Here is a 22,085-nt window from a genome sequence, read left to right on the forward strand (position 1 = left end):
AGACTTAATTTATCTATTTATCTCATCCATGTGTTGTATAGACAGAGGGTTTATTAGCCACCTCCCAATTTGTTTCAATCCTTAGTGTTGGTATTTGGCTTTAAAGTAGCTCATGTATCATTCATTGATTAACTACAGAAACAAAGGTGAGATACAAAACAATGAGACAGAAATGATCATATAATCATCCTCATGTGGACGGACTACTTGCGTCAAATGGTGGCGGCAAGCAGAGAAGATTGGTATGTTAGTTGTATGATACTCATTTTTAGCTATTCAGTTTCTGTTCTTGTATTTTACAAATCATGGTAATGAATTTATAGAAAGAATTTTTAGATACTCCGATCGTTTTTTTTTTTCTGGCATTCACTTCTGGTCAGGATTTGTATTCAGGCACCACGAATCATAGACTAATTGGACTGTTTGTTTATGACTGGATGTTTTATCCTCTGGTTCAACAGTTCTAGTACTTGTGTCCCTTGGTTCAATTTCTACTAGTATATGCTATAACTTTCTAGTCACTAGCATTGTTTATAAACCCCAAGTCCTGGTTTTGCCTCATTAAATTTATATGTTGCAGAAATTAAAGGCTAGAATTTTCTTTAAAAGAATTATTGGCACTGTTGTGCGATCTATGCAAGCGGATCAAAAGGAGCAAGGTTGGTATCTTTATGTTTTTCCTTAGAATAGAATACGTACTGCATATCTTTCTTGTAGAATTTGATCGTTTCTAATTTTTATACTTTTATAGCCAAGTTACTTGCATGCATCTAAAACAATCAAAATATGTTGTCGTATTATTAAGTTTTCAGAGGATCATCATTATTTCTTTTCTATATAATGAATTTCCATAGTTGTTTTATTCAGTTTATCTCCCTGATACTCTCTCTCTCTCTCTCTCTCTCTATATATATATATATATATATATATATTATATATATATATACTCTGTCTTCAACTGTTTCTTTGAGCTGATGGATAGTAAAGATAATACTAGAGTGCAGAACAAGATAGAAACTAATTAAAATGCGCTTTACAATATCATTTTGTGTTGCTAATATATATCACTAGTCACTGCACCATCAAACTGTTCAATCTGAGAAAGGGGTTAATGGAGACTTTAATTTTAGGAGTGGGCAGACTAGTATAACAAGACTTAATTAAGTGATGACATCATTTTTCTGCCCTTACGTATCTAGATTTTCACTGTATTATGAAAGTTGGATTTATTTTACAGTTTGCCGTGTCTACTATGCCTAAGATGTATGCGGGACACATGTATACCTGATAAGAAGATGCTTAAAGATCCAAGGAGGCTGTATGCACCTGGCCGTCTCTATCATATTGTTGAGAGAAAGCCTTGCAGGTGTTGTTCCTTTGAAATAAACGTTGGCAAATATCTGCTTGATTAAATCCAGAAACTTAGATTTCAATTCATAAGAACAAGATTCCATTGCTGTTCTCGCACCTGTCATTATATAGTGTCTGTATATTCAGTTGTAACCTAACATATAGTATTATAAATGCATTTCTATTAGGGATGTTATACAATGCCACTCGTGTCAGTGGGATAGATTTAAAGTATATGATAATAAGGCTTTTGCCTTTAGCAATGGTTCTCAGTGCTGCTATGCTATGCTTTGAATGCCTCTTTTTTCTTTTTTGGTTTTGCTTGATATTTGTCTGAGGGTTTGTAAATGTTTATTTTGCTTGAACTTGACAGATCAAAGTTTCAAACTTTGCACTTATTAGTGCATTTATGACGGAGTTGGAAGCTGAACACCTGTTATCCAGGTTTATATGTGATCCTTTTATTGGAAATTCTACATGATTTTCAGATTATTTGAGTACTTATTTTATCAAGTGTTGCTGGACAGATTTCAGTCTAGATTGTGTTCAGATGCTCATCAATAATATCTACATTTGTAGGATTTTGATGTATGCTGCAGATAAGTGACACATGACCTTGTTTCTGCAATTTGTATGCAGAACGTTAGAGTCAACTAGCTGTCAGTCTGCTGATCAGGTGGAAGCAACATTAGTTAACAAAGGAGTCAGAGTAATATCCGAAGAATCAACCTGTTGGTGTTGTGCTTGTGCGGGCGTGGCTGGCCAGAGATAGCTAATACATGGGAACCCTTGGAGAATCTCCAATCTGTCTCTGATGTTATAGAAGCATTTGAAAAAAGGTATTATTTTGTTTCTGTTTCTGTTTTACGTTCCAGTTACTTCCAAGTCTTTATATTGCCAGTGTTGGCCTCTATAGATAGTCCATAGGGTTTCCACACTAATTATCTTCATTAGCTTGTTTACCCAATCACTGTGCCTTATGTGTTGCATGTTTATATATTTCTAGTGGGCGGTAAAGACGCGGAAATCATATAGCCAAAATCAAATTGACGAGGTGTGCATTGAAGTGGCTGATTATATACAGAGTTTGATGTAGGACTGTGACTGCCAAGATGTTTTTTGAGTAAGGCTAGCTAGTTTTGGCTTTGAAGCAAACCTTGGTGTGGAACTTTTGTACATTGTTGCTCATATGTTTCCAAGCTAGCTTTTGTAAGTTTAGGGGTTTATTTTCTGAATTATGTTGAATCATGAATTTGGAAAGAAAATTAATGGAAAGCCCCTAATTTTGGATGATGAGAAATGCACTTTTTTTCCCAGCAATAGCTAAATGCAAACTTTTCACATCATGCTTGTCAAAATGAAGTGAAGTATATTAAAGCATAATAAAACAGTAATGCCAAGGAAAACGAAGTCAGTTGAGAGATTAGAAATCAGTATCAAAAATGAAATCGATGTCCTATGATTATCAATATATCGAATTGTAACTCAAAACCGATGTAATCAAAACTACTGCACATCGATTTCTAATCACCAAACCGTAATCTATTATGAACATACAAATCACCTACAATGGAGCAAACCGATGTGTGGTCAAAAGGTGAACATCGGTTTTACGAACAAACAATACTCATGGAAACTGATGTCTACAAGTGTACTGGACATCACTTCTGGAATAGAAATCGATGCAAATGTTCAAGTAGGTATTGTTCGACATATACTTTTTTAAGCATAAAATGTGAAAATATGAAGAATTAGACATACCTAACATACAAAAATATGATGATTATAACGATTATACATCGATTTGTTTTTTAGAATCGATGTTGGTTGTTGTCTGGGACATCGGTTGAAAACGCGCTTATACTGATGTCTATACTTTTCTCTACACCCACTAAGACATCGGTCGAAAATTAGTTTAACATCGGTCCAGAACCGATGTCTATGAACAAAATTCTAGTAGTGAGAATGGCAAATATTGGACTGGTGGAAGATGAATGGCATGAAGTATCCGAACCTTGCTGCAGTTGCCAAGGATGTTTTAGCAATACAAGTGAGCACAGTGGCAAGTGAGTCTTGTTTTAGCACTGGGAGAAGGGTCATTGATCCTTTTAGGAGTTCTCTCACTCCCAAAACAGTGGAAGCATTGATCTGTTACCAAAACTGGATTAGGTCCGAGACCATTCACAACATCCAATATGTTCCCACTGTTGAGGACATTAAATTCTATGAAAGTGTGGAGCATGGTATGAAATTTTGTAGTTTTGAGCATTTTAAATAACTATGTTTCATTAGTTTCAGTTCATATTTTTTATGTGATAAATTTAATCGTCAGATTGTTTTCAATTTGGCTGTAGAACATGCAAATGAAGAATGTACTTCAGTTGAGCAACCTAACCTTCCATCCACCTCTAAATCTTCTAAAGCTTCAAAGAATGCAAAGGCAATGGATGCTGCAAAATCAGCAAGCAAAGAAAAAGCCAAATTATAAAGGTAGCAGACTGCAATCACTTAATCTGTAATTAGAAATTTGTGATGTGTTATTGTGTTAGTGTGTCATTGATTTAGGGACTGATGTGAAACTGTTAAGTACTTAATGTGTGAACTGTTAGTGAATGTGTAAATGTGTGAATGTGTGTTGATATGTGTGTTAAACTGTTAATATGTGCAAATGTGTGAACAGCAAGTGAATATCTCAATGGTGTCATTGATTTTGAATTGATGTGTTAAATTGTTAATGGCTTAATGTGTTATTGTGTTATATTGTTAATGTCATTGTGGTTCAACATCAATGGTTTTTATATGTGTTAATATGTGTGTTATGTGCACTGCCCATCACTTAAAGTCATTAATTTGGTTTTGAACTTTTGATCTATCATATGTGTTAAACTGTTAATGACATTGTTTGTGCTTATACTGCTAATAGGTGTGTTATGTGCTTAAGGCCTGATATTGATTTGATTTTTATCTGTCATTTCTGTTTGTTAGATGTAGCCTGAAACTTAAAGCATGTGGAGCAACTGCAGGCCTGCAGCAGCTGGAGTTGGTGATGAAAGCATGTGGAGCAGCTGCACCCAGCTGCAACAGCCGCCATTAGTCCATTTGTTCAACTTCCTGATTTTATTTTTATTCTTTCATTGTCAAACTTTGGTGTTCTGGACAGTTGTAGACAATGATGATTTGATGCTCTAGACTTGTGGTTTGGGAATTTGCATTAACCATTATTTCATTAAGGCATTGAATAAGCTATGTGGTGTTCTTGACAGTGGATATTGCAATACTGCAGTGCAGTTTGCTGTAGTGCAACTAATTTATTTTTATGTATTTGTGACTTTGTGTAATTGTGTTCATTAGATCATCACTTGATTGACTTGATTCACTGATTCACAGATTCAGTATTTGAGCCTTTGTCTTTAATTTCAGTTCATGTGATGATGTGATTGTTGTATAATTGTATTTGAATTGCTCTCAGCTCTATGATCAATGTTTCACAGTTTAACTTCTGTTGTAATGAGCTTTGATGAGTGATTATTGTACTATAATGCTTGAAAAGCCTCCATTTGCATTACATGTACCAGAAAATGCATCAACACAGTTACAAGACTATGCATTGCAGGCAGTCCAAGTTCTGGAAAATAGTTGAGTTTTGGGACCGAAAATCCCGAAAACCCGACACTAAACTTATCGGGTCGGGCTTCTTTCGGTTCTCATATTTCAAATAAACCGAACCGGCCCGAACTGATTACTTCGAGCTCAGTCTCGATTCTAGCAAAATTTAGGATTGGCCCGACCCGAGCCCAGGCCTACTCCCTGATATTTACATTTTCATTTCTTATGTATGTCAATGAAGAGAAGTTTTAAATACACACTCATAACCATCAGGCAATAAATTGAATAGGGATTTTGTCCATTTACCCCATTTCTAGGGATTTTTTTTTCACTTACCCTATTAAGTTTTTTAATTAGCTCTTACCCAAGACACTCTAAGGAAGTCTTTCCTAATACCCCATTAAGTTTTTTTTTTTTTTAAATTTATTTTTGAGACTATTTTACCCTCACCTTTTTGTTACTTTTTTTTTTTTTTTGAGAAAAAGGGCGGTGCGGCAGCCCTCAAGCCTTGATAGCCTTAATTAAAGAAACTGTCGAATACAAGGGGGGGACATTGAGCCTAAACCCCTGATTACAATAAGTAGCTAGAGAACATCCTGAAATACTATCCTGAGTCTCTACTAAAAGCTTGTACTCAACAAAGCACCAACTAGCAAAGAGCGCACTATTGGCGACTCTATTTGCTTTAACTGCTTTAATGCAGCGGTGACACAACGGAAAGATAACTTGATCTGCAACCCGATTACAGCAAAGCATAACTACCATACGCACAGCTTTCCTATCATGATGCCACTGGAAACAACTTCCAGTGACACTTAGTTTCACTTTGTGATAGGAGCATTTTAAAGTGGTATTTTAATAGTTAATTTCTCACATTTTGCTTAGTTAATTCCTTAACGAATCGATTTTTAACTCAATTTCTATTTTCTTAGGTACATTGGAGTAAATGATGGTGAAATGAGCATTAGGTCCACACTTACCTATAAATGGTGGAGAAAAATGGAAATGTACTAAAATGTCAATTTTACACATTTTCCTACTCCGGCTAGGAGAAACCAAGCCAAGCAAGGAAGAAGGAGCGGCCGCCGGACCAAATGAACTTCAAATGAGCTGAAACTTTCCAGATCCATTCTACACATCCTAAGGATCATTTCTTATGAAGAGTGCCAGAGCTATAATTGAGTGGAAGGCCTTCAAACAGTCAGCCCAATTTCCTGCAGAAGCAAAACTGGAAAACTGGACCTGTAAGAGGTCCAGCAGCATTTCCAGCCCAAAGACATGGAAATAAATTCTGAAATTTTACCAAAATGATCTACACTCATGGTAGATCATTTCATATGAAGAAGTCACGAGCCAAAACTGAATTCCTGTTGGAGAAATAATTGAAGGAATAAAAGGGCAGAAACTGACCTAAAACAGCTCAACACCACATGTTCAAGTTTCCTACCCACATGAAGAAAGCTAGATGCTTTTCTCTTTTTCCTTGGATATATTTTTCTGCTCCAATAGATCATCATCACTTCCATACTTCTGCACCTTCATGCCTTGCTTTCATTTCATCATTACTCCATCTTTTCCATATTTTACAAACCACTTTCATTATTTTTCTTCCATTTATCATTTCACTCTTCTTTTTCTTCCCTATATAAACACCTTCTCCTCTCACTCTAAGTACATTCCTTCATCCATTTCATCTTCTTTGTCTCTCCATTTCTATTCCATTTTTCTCTCCATTCTCTAGTTGCAAAATTCTGCGTTTTCAAGTAAGAAGAAGAAGAAGAAGAAGGAGCCGGGAATATCATATCCTCCATCGTCCACCTTGAAGGCTTGCTTCCAAGATTCAAGATTTCAACGTTTCAAGCACTCCATCTCTATCTCCAACTCACGGTGTAATTCATTCTTTTTGCTTATTTAATTTCGTAGGAATTTGTTTCTAGTTAACAATAACATTAAGGGCAAAGTTTAAGCCCAATTTCTATGTTTGAATAAAAATTGTGATTTCTTTATGTTGATTTTTATGTTGCTTATGTGAGATTGCTTAATTGATTTTGGATTATGGAAAACTTTTATATGTACGTGTTCTTTGATGGCCAACTTAGGATATATGCATGTAATTGGTGCTAGATTTAAGTAGTAAAGGCTTTGGACAAAAGTCGAAATCAATTAAGGAGGATTGCAAATAGATGGACTTTTTCATACTAGGTTGTGCACTTTGGTTGACATCATTTCTTTGTTCTTCATGCATTGAATGTGTTCTTGATTAGCTAGTTTTCTAGACTATGATTGCATGTTCAATAGGTTTAATTTAGGTGCTTTCACTTAGATTAAATATTCAAGGAAAGTAAAATATGGGAAATCATTTGCTTTGAATGTTTCACATGGTCAACTTATTTCTCATGACATAGATAATCAACTATGGGAATTGTAATTGGATTTCATTCATATGATTGTAGTTTTGATCTTTGTTTCTTGTGTTCCACCCTTGTATATGTGTTTTTACACTTTCTTTATTTCATTTAATTTTAATTCCAATTCTATAATCTCAAAACCCCCCTTTTTATATTAACTTGTATATATTTTTATTCTTTATTTTATTTTTGTACATAATACTTTTTACTTTATTATTTTAATTCTTTATTTGTTTTTGACAATGACAGGTGTACCCTCAATCCCCGGAATAGAACGATCCCTATTTGCTTATACTACTAACGATGTTTTCAGGGTTAAATTATGCGCTTGCTTTGAGCGTATCACTTTGCGACTAGAAGGCAGCGACCATTTGCAAGTGCAAGGAACTCGCCTCCTACCTAGCGCAAAACTGGCACACAGGAGATTCACCTTTTTGTTACTTAGAGAGAGAGAAAAAGGAAGAAAAAGAAACCACAGGAGACTTCACCGAATTTCGGTCGCCGGATTCCGGCCAACTTTTCGTCGGATTCTAGTCACTGACCGCTGACACCGGACTTCTCTGAAAACCTCGTCGGAGGTCCCTAAAGAGGTTGTCGGAGATCTCATAGGTCGCTGGAAAGGTTTATTGCTCCCAAATAGACGTCTATTGCCCCCCAATAGAGGGGCAATAGAGGTTTATGAAACCCCTCGCTGGAAATCTCCAAAGCAGTTGTTGTAAATCTCATATAGGGCCGGAGAGGTTTATTGCTCCCTGAATAAAACTTGTATTACCCCCCAATAGAACTTTCGGTCACCGAAATAGGAATTAATCTCTGTAAAATTAGACAAATAAAACTTTGATTAAGGAAAAAAACGAGGAAATTACATCAATTCAAAACATTTACTGCCCCTCAATAGACGTCTATTTCCCACCAATAACCCTGTATTACGAGATAATAAAACGTTTTTTTTGTTTTTTTTTTCCCTTTCTTTCTGTCCACATTTTACAAAAAAAAAAAAAAAAAAAAAAAAAAAAAGGATCTGGGCACCCAAAAAATGCTCTGGGCACCGGATTAGCATCCTCTTCCACTCATTAAACACACTTAACTAACCTCGAGATCCTCTGGCTGACGGAGTGCAACATAGCAGGTGAAAGACCTGACTCGCTGGTTTGACTCATTAAACACATCGAGTTAGACCTCGCGTGAATCATTGTTGACCAAACTTTGACAAGCGTGATTAACCCGGCTGACCGATCATAATTGACCAATTTGGACCTCCGATTCCGGCGTCATTAACCAAGTTAACCAGCTTGAATGTCAAAGCTGAATAAGCTCAGGCTAACTGGGCCGATTCCAGACGAGTTGACACGGTTGATAAGCTCATAAATGTACATGATTTTGTATTGATTTCTTCATGTTTTCTTAGCTAGTTTTCCATCTATTTGAGTCATTTACTTTATTTTTATGTTTTCTAGGTGTTATGGAGCAAAGTAGAAGAAAGGAAGCTAAATCAGTAAATCTGCCTGTGCAGATCAGTCAACTTCGACATGAAACTGAGAGCATTTCAGAATGAACCAGACAGTGAGCTTTATATGGTTGGAAAGCCTTCGATGTCTAGTTTCCAGAAATTTTGACGGTTCATTCATATCATTTTCCTACAAGAAGTTATGGCTGATTTAGTACAGCAAGGTCGGGCAGTCCGAGAATCTGACACTTTGACGGAAATCCATGATTTGAGGCCCGAATTCCTTTTAGAAGCCCACCGACGAGTATTAACTGAATATCTCTGTTTATTAGAGATATATGACATATTTTTATGGGAAAAAATTATTAGGAATCTTAGAGGAGAAGCTACTTGAATCCTAAAAGGAAAAGAAGTGAAAATCTCCTAAGCTAATTAAGCAATAAAGGAGGGAGACGTTCAGTTGAGACGGTGGTTCTGCCGCACAAGAGAAAGGAGAGAACGACATCTTCTGCCATCATCCAGCCGCCATCCCTTCCTTTTCTTTTCTTTTAGTTTTTGTTTTCTTCATGACTATGTCTAGCTAAATACTTTGGTTGCTAGGGGCGATTTCAAAGCCCCAAACATGTTCAATTCATATTGAAGACAATTCAGTTTTTGGTTTTCTATATTATCAATTGAGTGTTTGATTCACTGTGTCTACAAGATGAATCTTTGCTTGTTTGTTTAGGTGCGCAACTAAATGAAGAGGTTAGGGTTCTAATGCTAGGAGTAACACTAGATTCGTATATGTCGTGTGTTGATTCCAATTGAGTAGCAAAATGTTTTCTTGAATTACATGTGACTCAAACCCTAGGTTTAGCAAGACTACCAACGTACTTGTGACCCTAGATTTATCCAAACCCTTTTCTTGCTTAATGATTTTGATATGTTAAATTTAGCGAGCTTGTGTCTAGGTTGCATAATCGGAAATAGATTAAGTGGTGAGCTTGTATTCACTTAACGAGGAACTAAGAAAGGGTAATGGGTTAATTCGAGCTTGTGAGTTAACTTCGGGTAAATTCAATTGAGAATTAAGATTCCATAACTGAGCTTTAATATGATTGAGTGTGTTTGGTGGTGGAGAATGAGTTCTTAGCTTTGTTTCTATCAATAGTTTAAAGTTATAAAATCTGTTTCTGCTTTGTTATCTTTCTGTGTTCAGTTTTATGTGAATTATTTCATATAACAAATCAACTCCGATTGTTCTGAAATTTTGTATGTGTGTTACTCAATGTGTCTTTAGTGTCCTGTAAAATTTACAGAAAATTACATTGAGTCTAGGTTAGTTAATTAATTTATTTTCGTTAACTGTTCAGTAGCATGGTTTAGAGTAGTTTGTGACATTTGATTAGCAGTTTAGGAACAATCTTCAGCGGGTAATGACCCTTGCTTGATCACTATATTACCAACGATGATATTTGAGTGCAAGGTTTAAGTTGTGCATCTTTTAGACGTATCAATGGTTAGAGGTGGAGAGCCTCGATCTTTACGAGAACAATTTCGAGGGGAGTTTGCCATCAAAAATTGCCGACTTACCGAACCTGTACGAGCTCAGATTGTTTCAGAATAAGCTCACTAGCGAGCTGCCATGGAATCTCGGCAAGAACTCACCGTTGAAGTAGATTGACGCCGCGCCGGAGTAAAGATAGGGGAGAGAGTCTTGACAGAAATATATAGTCTCCATCAACATTAGTATAAAAGAGGCTTCTCAAATTGGTGAAGGAAAATTCAGAGGAGAATCTCATTTGGGTTTCTGCTAGCAATGAAGTGCAATCCTCTTCTTTCTCAAACACAACACATCGCAGATAGTAGCCACTTCGTAGAGGAGTCAAAGGATGCCCTGGATGATGGACTTTCCTTCCATTTCTTTCCATCAATCTCATAAGCTGTTCCAAGGTTCTAAAAAATGCTAGGAGCTAGTCGGGCGGTAGCCCGGAGCCTAGCGCCCAGAGGCCTAGGCGGGGACTAGGTGGTTTTTTGTTTTTTTTCAATTTTACTTCTATAATATATAATTATATAAATAAAGTATCATTATTTATATATAGATCACAGTTTATTAATTATTAATTAGCAATCAATTTGATTTCATTGATTAATATAGAGCAAAGAAAAGTACAGTCCTTTGATTATTAATAATCAATTCATTGATTATTGGTCAACAATCAATTCTAAACGTAATAAAACGCTCTGCTCTTCTGTAAAAAAAAAAAAAGGGCTCTTCTTCTTCTTTTCCGCTCGTCTCTCTATCTCTCCCTTCACTAGAGTTCAAAATCTCATTGTGAGTAATCCCATTCGATTCCAGTTCGCTCTTGATTCTTGACCTCTAATTTAACTTTACCGGATTCAATTCCTCTATAAAGCAAGAGTCTTTGGCTCTTTTGCCTCTTCGCCCAATTTGGCCCCTTTTATGAAATTAGGGATTAGCTCATCTCAGATCATCTTAGATGGCTTCCATAGGCGCCTCCTACTGGTGCTACACATGTAGCAGAATGATTCAAGTCCAATCCCGAGCCAAGACTCGATCTTTTGCTCCGTCTGTAGTCCAGATTCATCAAGGAGATCCAGACCCCGACCCGATCTCCTCTTAACCAACCATTTTTTGGTCGCTGCGATGTTCCTCGACAACAAACAGATATCGCAGAACCTGTGGTAGCGGCAAAGCTAGAGGAGCAGCGCCCAGTGCCTAGAGCCCAGGCGGCCGCTGAGGAGGCCCGGGCCTACTGCGATCGCCTAGGCCAATGTCGGAATGGTGACCCAGCGCCTAGTGCCTAGGCCGTTTTTTAGAACCTTGAGCTGTTCATCTGTTACCCTATTGATATCATATATTAGAAAAATAGGTTTTTCCTATCCTTGCCACAACTTCTCCTTAAACTTAATCAGGAGGTCTATCATGGTTAGTGAGGCGAGTTGTTCACTACCATTCTTGGAGATTCTTAGTACCCTAATGACTCCTCCGGTTTAAATATCCTTCAGTCCTGTTCTAAGTAAAGAATAGCACATGCACTGCAAACTTTCTTCAAGGGTGGGATTTTTATACTTTCGAAGCTTAGCTCTAAAGGTCCGTTCAACTGTATGATGTCATGATCCTTTGGCCACTATATCAGTGATCACATCCTGTTTATCCCTGCTACGCTCCTGCTTATCCTTAGAAGTTTCATCACTGATAAGAATGGGGCTAGACTTTTGACCCTCCATCCCACATACATGACACAAAATAGGGCCTTCAACATCCTTACTCCTGACTGCATTTCATGGCCTGCATTCGCTACTTTAGACACCGCATTTGGTCCTGCTAGTATATCTTTTGAAACGACTGCCTTCACATGAAACCAGGTGTTACGACACTCCTTCAGATCACCAACATATGTCATTCCAACTGTTGGAGCTGTCACATCAAACTTTCTCCTTTCATTTGAAAACACACGGATTGTCTTTCTTAATTTGTCATACAATGTAGACCTTGAGTCAAGTCCGACTAATACCTCTTCATCTGTGATATTGATGATGTTTGTTGTGCCTTTCAAATTCAGCAAGTCCTGAGAATCAAATTCGCCAAACATCCTTGCCGTCTACCTCCATCACCTTTTGAAGCTTCTTGCGTTCTTGAATATTTAAAAGTGTAACCAATGAACACCTTTCTTTTATTTTTAGTTTTTGATGTTTGTAATTCAAAACAAATTTTTGTTATGATAATTTGGTTGTTTTGATTACTTGTGAGATTGAAAGCATGTTTTGATGTTTAATTTCCAGATACCATGAAGCATGTTAACGTTTTAGGGTTCTTGATAATCTGAAAATTTACGATTTCAATATGTCATAACATGTTTGTTAATTTTGTGATCGTTTATGTGTTTATTGATCTTAGGATGCATACTTAGATTGATGAGCATGTAATTAAATCCATTTAAGATATGCTAGCGTTCTAGGTCTTAATAATTAAAGTGCAAATCCTATAATTCCTTAAGTAAATCAACAATGAGCTCTGCATGCTTGTATGGCATTCCAACTTGTGTTCTTTGCTTGAATTGATCAAACTTCCATATGTGCTTAATGCGTTGATTGTGTTTGTGTTAGTGATTAGCTACCACTAGTAATTGCATACTTAATAGGGTTAACTATGGTGCGTTCATCTAGTTAATTTAATTAAGGGAAGTAAAAAGGACTTTGTATGCGTTCATCTATGTTTTTGATCGATTCCCTACTATGATATATTTTGATTCAAAAATTAAGAATATCACCATTGTTAATTTGTTAATGAGTAGTTAAGAATATCTCCCTTGTTAACTTGCATGCTTGATTGTATTTTGATTCAAAAATTAAGAATATCACCATTGTATATTTTGATCCAAAAACTCCACAGTTAGCCTTGACAGAAATATATATTCTCCATCGATATTAGTGTAAAAGAGGCTTCTCATGAAATTGGTGAAGGAAAATCCAAAGGAGAATCTCATTTGGGTTTCTGCTAGCAATGAAGTGCAATCCTCTTCTTTCTCAAACGCAACACATCGCAGATAGTAGCCACTTCGTAGAGAAGTCAAAGGATGCCCTGGATGAAGGACTTCCCTTCCATTTCTTTCCATCAATCTCATAAGCTGTTCATATGTTACCCTATTGATATCATATATTAGAAAAATAGGTTTTTCCTGTCCTTGCCACAACTTCTCCTTAAATTTAATCAGGAGGTCTATCATGGTTAGTGAGGCGAGTTGTTCAATACCATTCTTGGAGATTCTCAGTATCCTAATGACTCCTCCGGTTTAAATATCCTTCGGTCCTGTTCTAAGTAAAGAATAGCACATGCACTGCAATCTTTCTTCAAGGGTAGGATATTTATACTTTCGAAGCTTAGCTCTAAAGGTCTGTTCAGCTGTCTGATGTCCTGATCCTTTTGCCACTATATCAGTGATCACATCCAATTTATCCCTGCTATGCTCCTGCTTAATTATCCTTAGAAATTTCATCACTGATAAGAAATGGAGCTCGGCTTTTAACCCTCCATCCCACATACAAGGCACAAAACAGGGCCTTCAACATCCTTACTCCTGACTGCATTTCATGGCCTGCATTCGCTACTTTAGACACCGCATTTGGTCCTGCTAGTATATCTTTTGAAACGACTGCCTTCACATGAAACCAGGTGTTACGACACTCCTTCAGATCACCAACATATGTCATTCCAACTGTTGGAGCTGTCACATCAAACTTTCTCCTTTCATTTGAAAACACACGGATTGTCTTTCTTAATTTGTCATACAATGTAGACCTTGAGTCAAGTCCGACTAATACCTCTTCATCTGTGATATTGATGATGTTTGTTGTGCCTTTCAAATTCAGCAAGTCCTGAGAATCAAATTCGCCAAACATCCTTGCCGTCTACCTCCATCACCTTTTGAAGCTTCTTGCGTTCTTGAATATTTAAAAGTGTAACCAATGAACACCTTTCTTTTATTTTTAGTTTTTGATGTTTGTAATTCAAAACAAATTTTTGTTATGATAATTTGGTTGTTTTGATTACTTGTGAGATTGAAAGCATGTTTTGATGTTTAATTTCCAGATACCATGAAGCATGTTAACGTTTTAGGGTTCTTGATAATCTGAAAATTTACGATTTCAATATGTCATAACATGTTTGTTGATTTTGTGCTTCAATCTCATCGTTTATGTGTTTATCGATCTTAGGATGCATACTTTGGTGATGGAAAAAACTATCTGTTGAAGGCCAACACCTTTAAGGTTTAACTGTTGGGTTTCCAGCCCATGAGTCTTTCCTAAGACAATTGTCTTAGAGTATGAGAATTGTTTACCCAGTAGGTTTTGGATTCCTAATGATGAATGGAGTTCCAATGAGGAATGAAAATCCTTATTGATGTAGGATTACCTGTAATCCTTGTTGATTACAGAGAAGGAGAAGGCATAATTGCCTACCACCAATAGGAATAGGTTTCCTAGATGGTGAAGAAAGCTGATATCCTTATGGCTATATAAGGAGGGGTTCTGCTCTTAGTTTTGCATCACAGAGACAGAGAGCAAAGTGTATTCCATTCTCGGAGTTAGAGAGTGAAAGAGGGCAAAGAAGAGAAAGATAGGAAGAAAAGAGAGAGTCCTTGTTTTCTTATTCTTTTTGGTTGTACCCATTATAAATATAGTGGAAGATCGTTTTTCTGCCCGGTGGACGTAGGCAAAAGTTTTGTTGAACCGCCTTAAATCTATGTTCTTGTGCTCGTATCTTTGTGGTTGTTTCTCTTTGTGTGCTGTGCCTATTTGTGGTTTTCAACTTCACATATTGACCGATTATCAACTAGTGGTATCAGACCTCAGGCTCGTCTGGGAAATTCAAGGTTTGAATCGGCAGGTTCGGTATTGTCAGAATGGAAGGAACAAATAGCACAATGATCAAACTCACCCACTCAAATTGGGTGACGTGGACGCCAAGAATGAAGGAAAGTTGGGAAACTTTCGTGGTGACCATAATCAATTCTGCGTCTGATGGTGTACTGTCTATGGATACCGTTAAGGATAACATGCTTAACGAAGAAACAAGAAGGAAAGCTGTGGGCACAGACAATGGACAAGGAAAGCTCCTTGTCACAATGGGTAAAGACAAGAATTCAAGTCGAGGATTTAGTGGCAAGTGTCACTATTGTGGTAATACGGGCCACATGAAGCGGATGTGTCGAAAGTGGAAACAAGACAAAAAGAAAGGCAACTACCAAAACAATGGAGATGATGGCATTATGGCTACTATCTGAGGGGAGCTTCTTACTGTTCAAGAATGTCTATACGTTAGTGACAAGGGTCACGATTGGTTCGTGGATACTGGTGCAAGTTGTCATGTTACTTCCAACTTGGAGCTTTTTTCTACATACGAAGCATGCGACTTTGGGATGTTAAAGATGGGCAATACAAGCTACTCCAAGATTTCGAGAATGGGAGATATTTGCATCGAGACTAATCTTGGTTACCAGATGACATTGAAGGATGTGAGGCACGTTTCTGATTTGAGTGTCAACATATTGTCTTTAAGTGCTCTTGATAGACAAGGTTTCCACCAATATATTGGCGATGGAAAGTGGATGCTTACAAACGGGTCGTTGGATGTTGCTAAAGGAGAGCTTTGTCGTTCCCTGTACAAGACACATAGCTTGGTATGCATAGATGACTTGAGTGCAATGGGTGATACTTCTTTACACATAAGGCGCCACAGCGAAGGCCATATAAGGAAGAAAGATGATCTGGAAAAGAAGTCCCTAATTTCCTTTTCCAATGATGAGTTTTCTGACCAGGGAGAAGATTAGTCTAGCATACGACGCGGGTTTGGTGCAACACATCTGAAGCATGGTGGTCTGGCTATTATGATTTTAGGGATGTCAATGGCGAATTGGGAGGGACTGGATTTCGGTCCACTTCAATTCGTTTCCAAGCAACGACGCTGGCATCTGGTGAGCTATATCGATCCGACATTTGGGTGAACCCAAAATCTTTGTGTTAGGGTTTCCTTGGGTTTCAGCGTTTGGGGCTCATGGGTGGTCGGAGTTGCTTTGTCGGCAGCATCTGGATCGGAGAAGACTTGGTCAAGGTGGCGCTAGATCGGCATCGACGTGGTCGTGGTCGTGATCGTAGCCATTGTGCGAAAGAGATGGAGACTTGGGCCATGTTTGGGCCATTTTGCTAAGGTTCTGAGTGGGACTATCCTTTGGGCTGCTATCAATTGGGCTTGACTGAATTGGTTCTGAATGTGAGCCCTAGGCCTACCTTATGTTAGTAGCTTAGTTTATTTTCTATAATTCCCTAGGTTTTTTAGGAAGCTATGCACATTTCATGTGCCTTTTAGCAAATCTTCTAAAGTAATACCGAATGAAGAGATTTGTTTTTCGATGTATTTGATGTGTAATAAGTGGTCTAGTTCTATGTACCATTGTGAGTACTAACACATCTTCTTGTTTATCAGATAACGGAATGGTATGTAATGACCATTTTAGCTTGAGAATGAATGATATATTTCTTTGATTTAAATAAAAAAAGTTAGATAAACATAACAAATTTCTATATATGACGTCTCCATTTAATACAAGAATAAAGTTAGAAACCATATAATTTAATTTTTCTTAAAATAAATTGTGATTATATGGTTTTCAAAATCAATAACATTAAATGTTTTTAAAACAGATCGTTTTATTCTATTTTTAGTTAATTTTCTATTTTTGTTCTGAAAATTGATAAGTCAACTGGGTCCTTGACCCAATATACAAAATCAAGTCAAGGATTTTCCACTTACACCACCAAGAATTTTAATTCCCAGTTATCTATTTAAGTGTAAAATAACAATAATACCCTCAGTCAAATTATTAAACTACCTCATATGCCATTAGTTGGTCTCTCTCCTTTCCAATAGACTCTCTCCCCCCCCCCCCCCCCCCGATCTTTACTCCGATGCGGCGTCAATCTACTCCAACGGCGAGTTCTTGCCGAGATTCCACGGCAGCTCGCTGGTGAGCTTGTTTTGAAACAATCTGAGCTCGTACAGGTTCGGCGAGTCGACAATTTTGGCCGGCAAACTCCCCTTGAAATTGTTCTTGTAAAGATTGAGGCTCTCCACCTCTAACCAAGTCAACTCATCGGGAATCGGCCCCGTTAGCCGGAGCTTCTTCAGCTTCGACATTCAAGCTGGTTAACTCGGTTAATGACGCCAGAATCGGAGGTCCAAATTGGTCAATTATAATCGGTTAGCCGGACTAATCACGCTTGTCAAAGTTTCGTCAACAATGATTCACACGAGGTCCAAATCGGTGAGTTTAATTAGTCAAACCAGCGAATCGGGTCTTTCACTTGCTATGTTGCACTCCATCAGCCAGAGGACCTCGAGGTTCGTTAGGTTTCCGACTCGGGTGGAAGAGGATGCTGATCCGGTGCCCAGAGCATTTTCTAGGTGCCTAAATCCTTTTTTTTTTTTTTTGTATACAGTGGATAGAAGGAAAGGGAAAAAAAAGAACAAAAAAAAAACGTTTTATCATCTCGTAATATAGGGTTATTGGTGGGCAATAGACATCTATTGGGGGGCAGTAAATGTTTTGAATTGATGTAATTTGATTTTTTTTCCTTAATAAAAGTTTTGTCTAATTTTACAGAGATTAGTTTCTATTCCGGCGACCGAAAGTTTTATTGGGGGGCAATAAAAGTTTTATTTAGGGGCAAATAAACCTCTCCGGCCCTATATGAGATCTACAACAACTGCTTTGGAGATTTCCAGCGAGGTTTCATAAACCTGTATTGCCCCCCAATATACATCTATTAGGGGAGGCAATAGAGGTTCATTACCCCTCTATTGGGGGGCAATAGACGTCTATTTGAGGGCAATAAACCTTTCCGGCGACCTATGATATCTCCGACGACCTCTTTGAGGACCTCTGACGAGGTTTTTAGAGAAGTCCGGTGTCAGCGGTTGGTGACTGGAATCGGGCGAAAAGTTGGCCGGAAGTGACCGAAATCCGGTGAAGTCTCCTGTGGTGTCTCTTTCTTCTATTCTCTCTCTCTCTGTCTCTCTCTCTCTAAGTAACAAAAGGGTGAGGTAAATAGTATAAAAAAAATTAATGGGATATTATGGAAGACTTCCTTAGAGTGTTTTGGGTAAGGAGCAATTAAAAAACTTAATGGCAAGTGGAAAAAAAAAATCCCTAGAAATAGGGTAAATGAACAAATTCTTAGTGGTTTTTGCCTTGTTGGGTGTGCTCCCCAACCTAGGTTCGAACCCCGAAGCTGTCTCTTAGAATTGAAATTAATGTCTAGTATTTATAGAGATGCATATAGCTTATTACTGCAACTCTCTGCATTTGGCGAGTAATCGAGTCTAGTTTAGCTTGAATTGTTTACCGAAATGTGCCTTTTTTAAGAGGTGTCAGTCCAAAACTGCTCTCAGGCAATGTGATTCAACCAAGTAACGCTAGTGAATTTTATTTTTTCTTTCTTGTTCACCATTCCATCCCTTTGATGGGCTGTCCAGTCAATTCCCACATAAGAGGTTTGATATCTAGTGAGTAGTTAGAGAAGCAAAGTAGTGAAGCAGATGGGAAAGGACCAGGGAAACACTCTTTGAGAGATTCGCAGAATGAAAATGAGAGGCGGGTTTTCAACTCCCCTTTTGTCGATGTATAAATCTGTTTCTCCCCTGTTGGGAATCATTTCACCTCTTGTGCCGAAAAAATTTCAGTATTGAGATAGAGCTTAAAGGACTCGACTGGTTTTGGTTGTTTTTTTGACATATATGAAGTAAAAGATAATGAGGTTTGATCTGATATTTTGATTTTTTTTTTCTTGGGCAAGAGATATTCAGTACTCTCAGAGCCTTAAGTACCTGCATTAAATAGTGTTTTGCAAAATAGTGAATGTTAAGAAGACATCAATGCTACTATTGAAATTTAACCGTAGAGGAGCTTAGGTTAACAAAGTAAACAAGAGTCTATGGATTCTAATTTTTGGAAAGTTTTCTGTCAATGGTTTCACTGCTTCATTATAGACTAATTTGTAATTTCCAAATAATACACCCATTTGGGTGGAGTGATTCTAAAACTAGCGATTTAGTTTGATTTGTAACCTTGTCTAAAGTGCTGGTTTAGGATTAGGCCGTTACAATAACCAAAACAAAATACTATTACAACACACGTATGATGAGATTCGAGTTAGACATGGATCCTATCTATTTATTGTTATGCAAGTAAATTTAGCCTTGTTGTCAATTGCATATTTCGCTTTGAAATGGCTCCATCCAAATGGATCCCTAATCATGTTGAGTATCTGAATTATGCAGGCCAAGAGGAAATTGGCATTGCTACTACAGAAACTCAAAACACCTGCCTGCCTGTCTACATGATCCGGGGCTATGGACCCTAGAGCATCTTCATTTAAGAAGTTTGGCTTCAGAAACAAACATTATGTTGGTGTTTGTGGGTGTGGGTGTCTTTTGTGGAGTTGTCCAGAATATGTGGATGCTGTGGAAGTTTCGCAGACTCTACAAGTTTGTTGTGATAACTTCCTGGAGAACAGAATCAAGAAAATGGCAACTAAGCTAGCAAGGCTGAGCGGTGGAAGTTTCGCAGACCATACAAGTTTGTTATTATAACTTCCCTAAAGAAAAGAATCAAGAAAATGGCAACTATGCTCTCAAGGCTGAGTGTTGGTATTGTGATAATATTATCAAAGCCATAATCATGTTTCGCGGGAAATAATTCAATATCTTGCAGTACCATTACAAAAAGGAAGGTAAGTAAACACGTGTGTCCCCTTCTAAATACCCACTGTTTTGGCATATGTGATTCTGAAGTTATACATATATATGTACGTACGTACGTACACGCATACACACATACATGCTTACAGCTTTTGAGAGGATTGGAATATTAGTGCTGTCTTTGCTAGCATTGCATGTACATATTTTTTACATATGTGAATTGTTTATAAATGTGTAGTACTAGCTGTTCTGACTATTAATCTAGAAATTCGTTTCTCTATGACAGTTTCAAATAAAGTTCTGTTATGATACCTCAGTGAAGTGCCACTGAAGGACCTGAGGGAAGCAACGTGGATATTAATTTCTGCATCTTTATGTGCAGGCATTATTCAGGCTCTTGAATCTCATAAGCTAAATATAAAGAATATAACAGGAGCCCTGCACAAGTGGTGTTAACCTTGAGGATCCAGTTGCCATGGCTAGTATTTAGAGAGTCACCTCCTCATTCTTCAATGAAATTAGGACGGGAGTCCTTATGGGGGCGCTATCAGTAAAAGAGCCTGATAATACATTGAGACATTCAGAACCCCCTGAGCAACAGGTGTTAGACAAGTTCATTGCTGTGATTGGGGATACAGCAGAGGAAGAGGAGTTTACCCGATTAAGGGCTTGGAACGGAGAAGAATTTTAGGGGATACAGAAGATCCGAGGCACTTGAAAATGACATTTCCAATTATGAGATCAAAAGGAGAAGGGCTCGGAGGACTACATACGGCAAAGTAGAGGCCTAAATTTCAGGGTGATACAGAAGATCCAAGGCACTTGAAAATGACAATTCCAATTATGAGATCAAGAGGAGAAGGGCTCGGAGGCTACATATGGCAAAGTAGAGGCCTATCAATAGTGATTACAAAGGTGATGAGGGGGAATTCACATTATAATGATATTGCAGATGCTAGCGTTTTGACAGTGATGCTCATGATTTTTGATGGAAACGTGAGAACTGAGAAGTTTCAAGGCATTTACAAGAGATGGTGGAAAGGAATATCTAATTGGCCGAGGGAAAAATGATAAGCACTTTAGCAGAAATGGTGAAGCTAATAGTAGTAAGATAATATCGGAGAAAGGTACTTAATCGGGAAATATGTTCAGCGGTTTGATAACATTGGGGCACTCTGATTATGAGGAAGAACATGAATCAACTCCATCAAGAGCTATGCACTAAAAAGATCATAAGACATTCTGTTTCAGAATGTAATCGCGTAGTTGGCTGCTATCACATAACCTAATTTCGGAGTCTAGTATAAGACATGTACTATCTATTTGTCTTTGGCGAGAACTTTCAATCAAACAAGTCTGTTTTGCCTCTGGTTGAGCTAAATTTGGCTGAGAAATAGTGGCTTCAGTGGATTGAAATAGAGCACAAAGGCAAAGTGATTGGTATCTTGTTGAGAATTTGCTTGAAAGTTATGGTTCTCTGATCTTTAGGTTTATAGCAAAAAGGGAAAGACTGGCCGGTTCTGTGCTCTCATGAATAACAGAAGTAAAAATTGCACCTTGTTGGTCATTCTGTTTTGATCCCTGATATAGAAAAGAAAGAAAAGAGAGAGAGAGAGAGAGAGAGAGAGAGAGAGAGAGAGAGAGAGAGAAAAACCCAAAAAGGTTAATTTGGTAATTTGATGCTGTACCAATAACCTGTTTTTATAAGTGAGAATCTTGAATCAAAGATCTCTGCTTGGCCTCCTCCGTCAATTAGTTGTTGAAGCATGTCTTTGGAGACGTGTGTTTATCGTAGCAGAGTGTTTCATTTACGTTCACCCTTCCAGCTGCTAGGGGAGGACGAGCTTTTAATTAGATTAAAGCTCTTCAGGATGAAAGCAAGCCGCCGTCAGAGGACTGATCCATTTACTGTTGAAAGTAGAGCTCTAGCAGCTGTAACAGAATTTTGGGTCAATTTCTCTAGTATTAAGCAATCCAATAATAGGAGTGAGTACACACAGATGATAGCTGG

The 22,085-nt window shown here is 37.7% G+C and overlaps 1 long non-coding RNA gene and 1 pseudogene across 1 annotated transcript; both read left to right on the forward strand.

The window, feature by feature from the left end:
• Position 1: 1 nt before the first annotated feature.
• LOC133741034 (uncharacterized) lies at positions 2-2,675 on the forward strand. The gene is made up of 6 exons (XR_009861566.1): positions 2-242; positions 581-659; positions 1,238-1,366; positions 1,724-1,794; positions 1,990-2,189; positions 2,357-2,675. It is a non-coding gene; the product is annotated as an uncharacterized LOC133741034 (long non-coding RNA).
• Positions 2,676-19,657: 16,982 nt separating this feature from the next.
• Positions 19,658-21,689, forward strand: LOC133730465 (CRM-domain containing factor CFM9, mitochondrial-like; annotated as a pseudogene).
• Positions 21,690-22,085: the final 396 nt, after the last annotated feature.

The sequence above is a fragment of the Rosa rugosa genome, chromosome 1 (genome assembly GCF_958449725.1).
Source record: "Rosa rugosa chromosome 1, drRosRugo1.1, whole genome shotgun sequence".
Lineage (NCBI taxonomy): Eukaryota > Viridiplantae > Streptophyta > Magnoliopsida > Rosales > Rosaceae > Rosa > Rosa rugosa.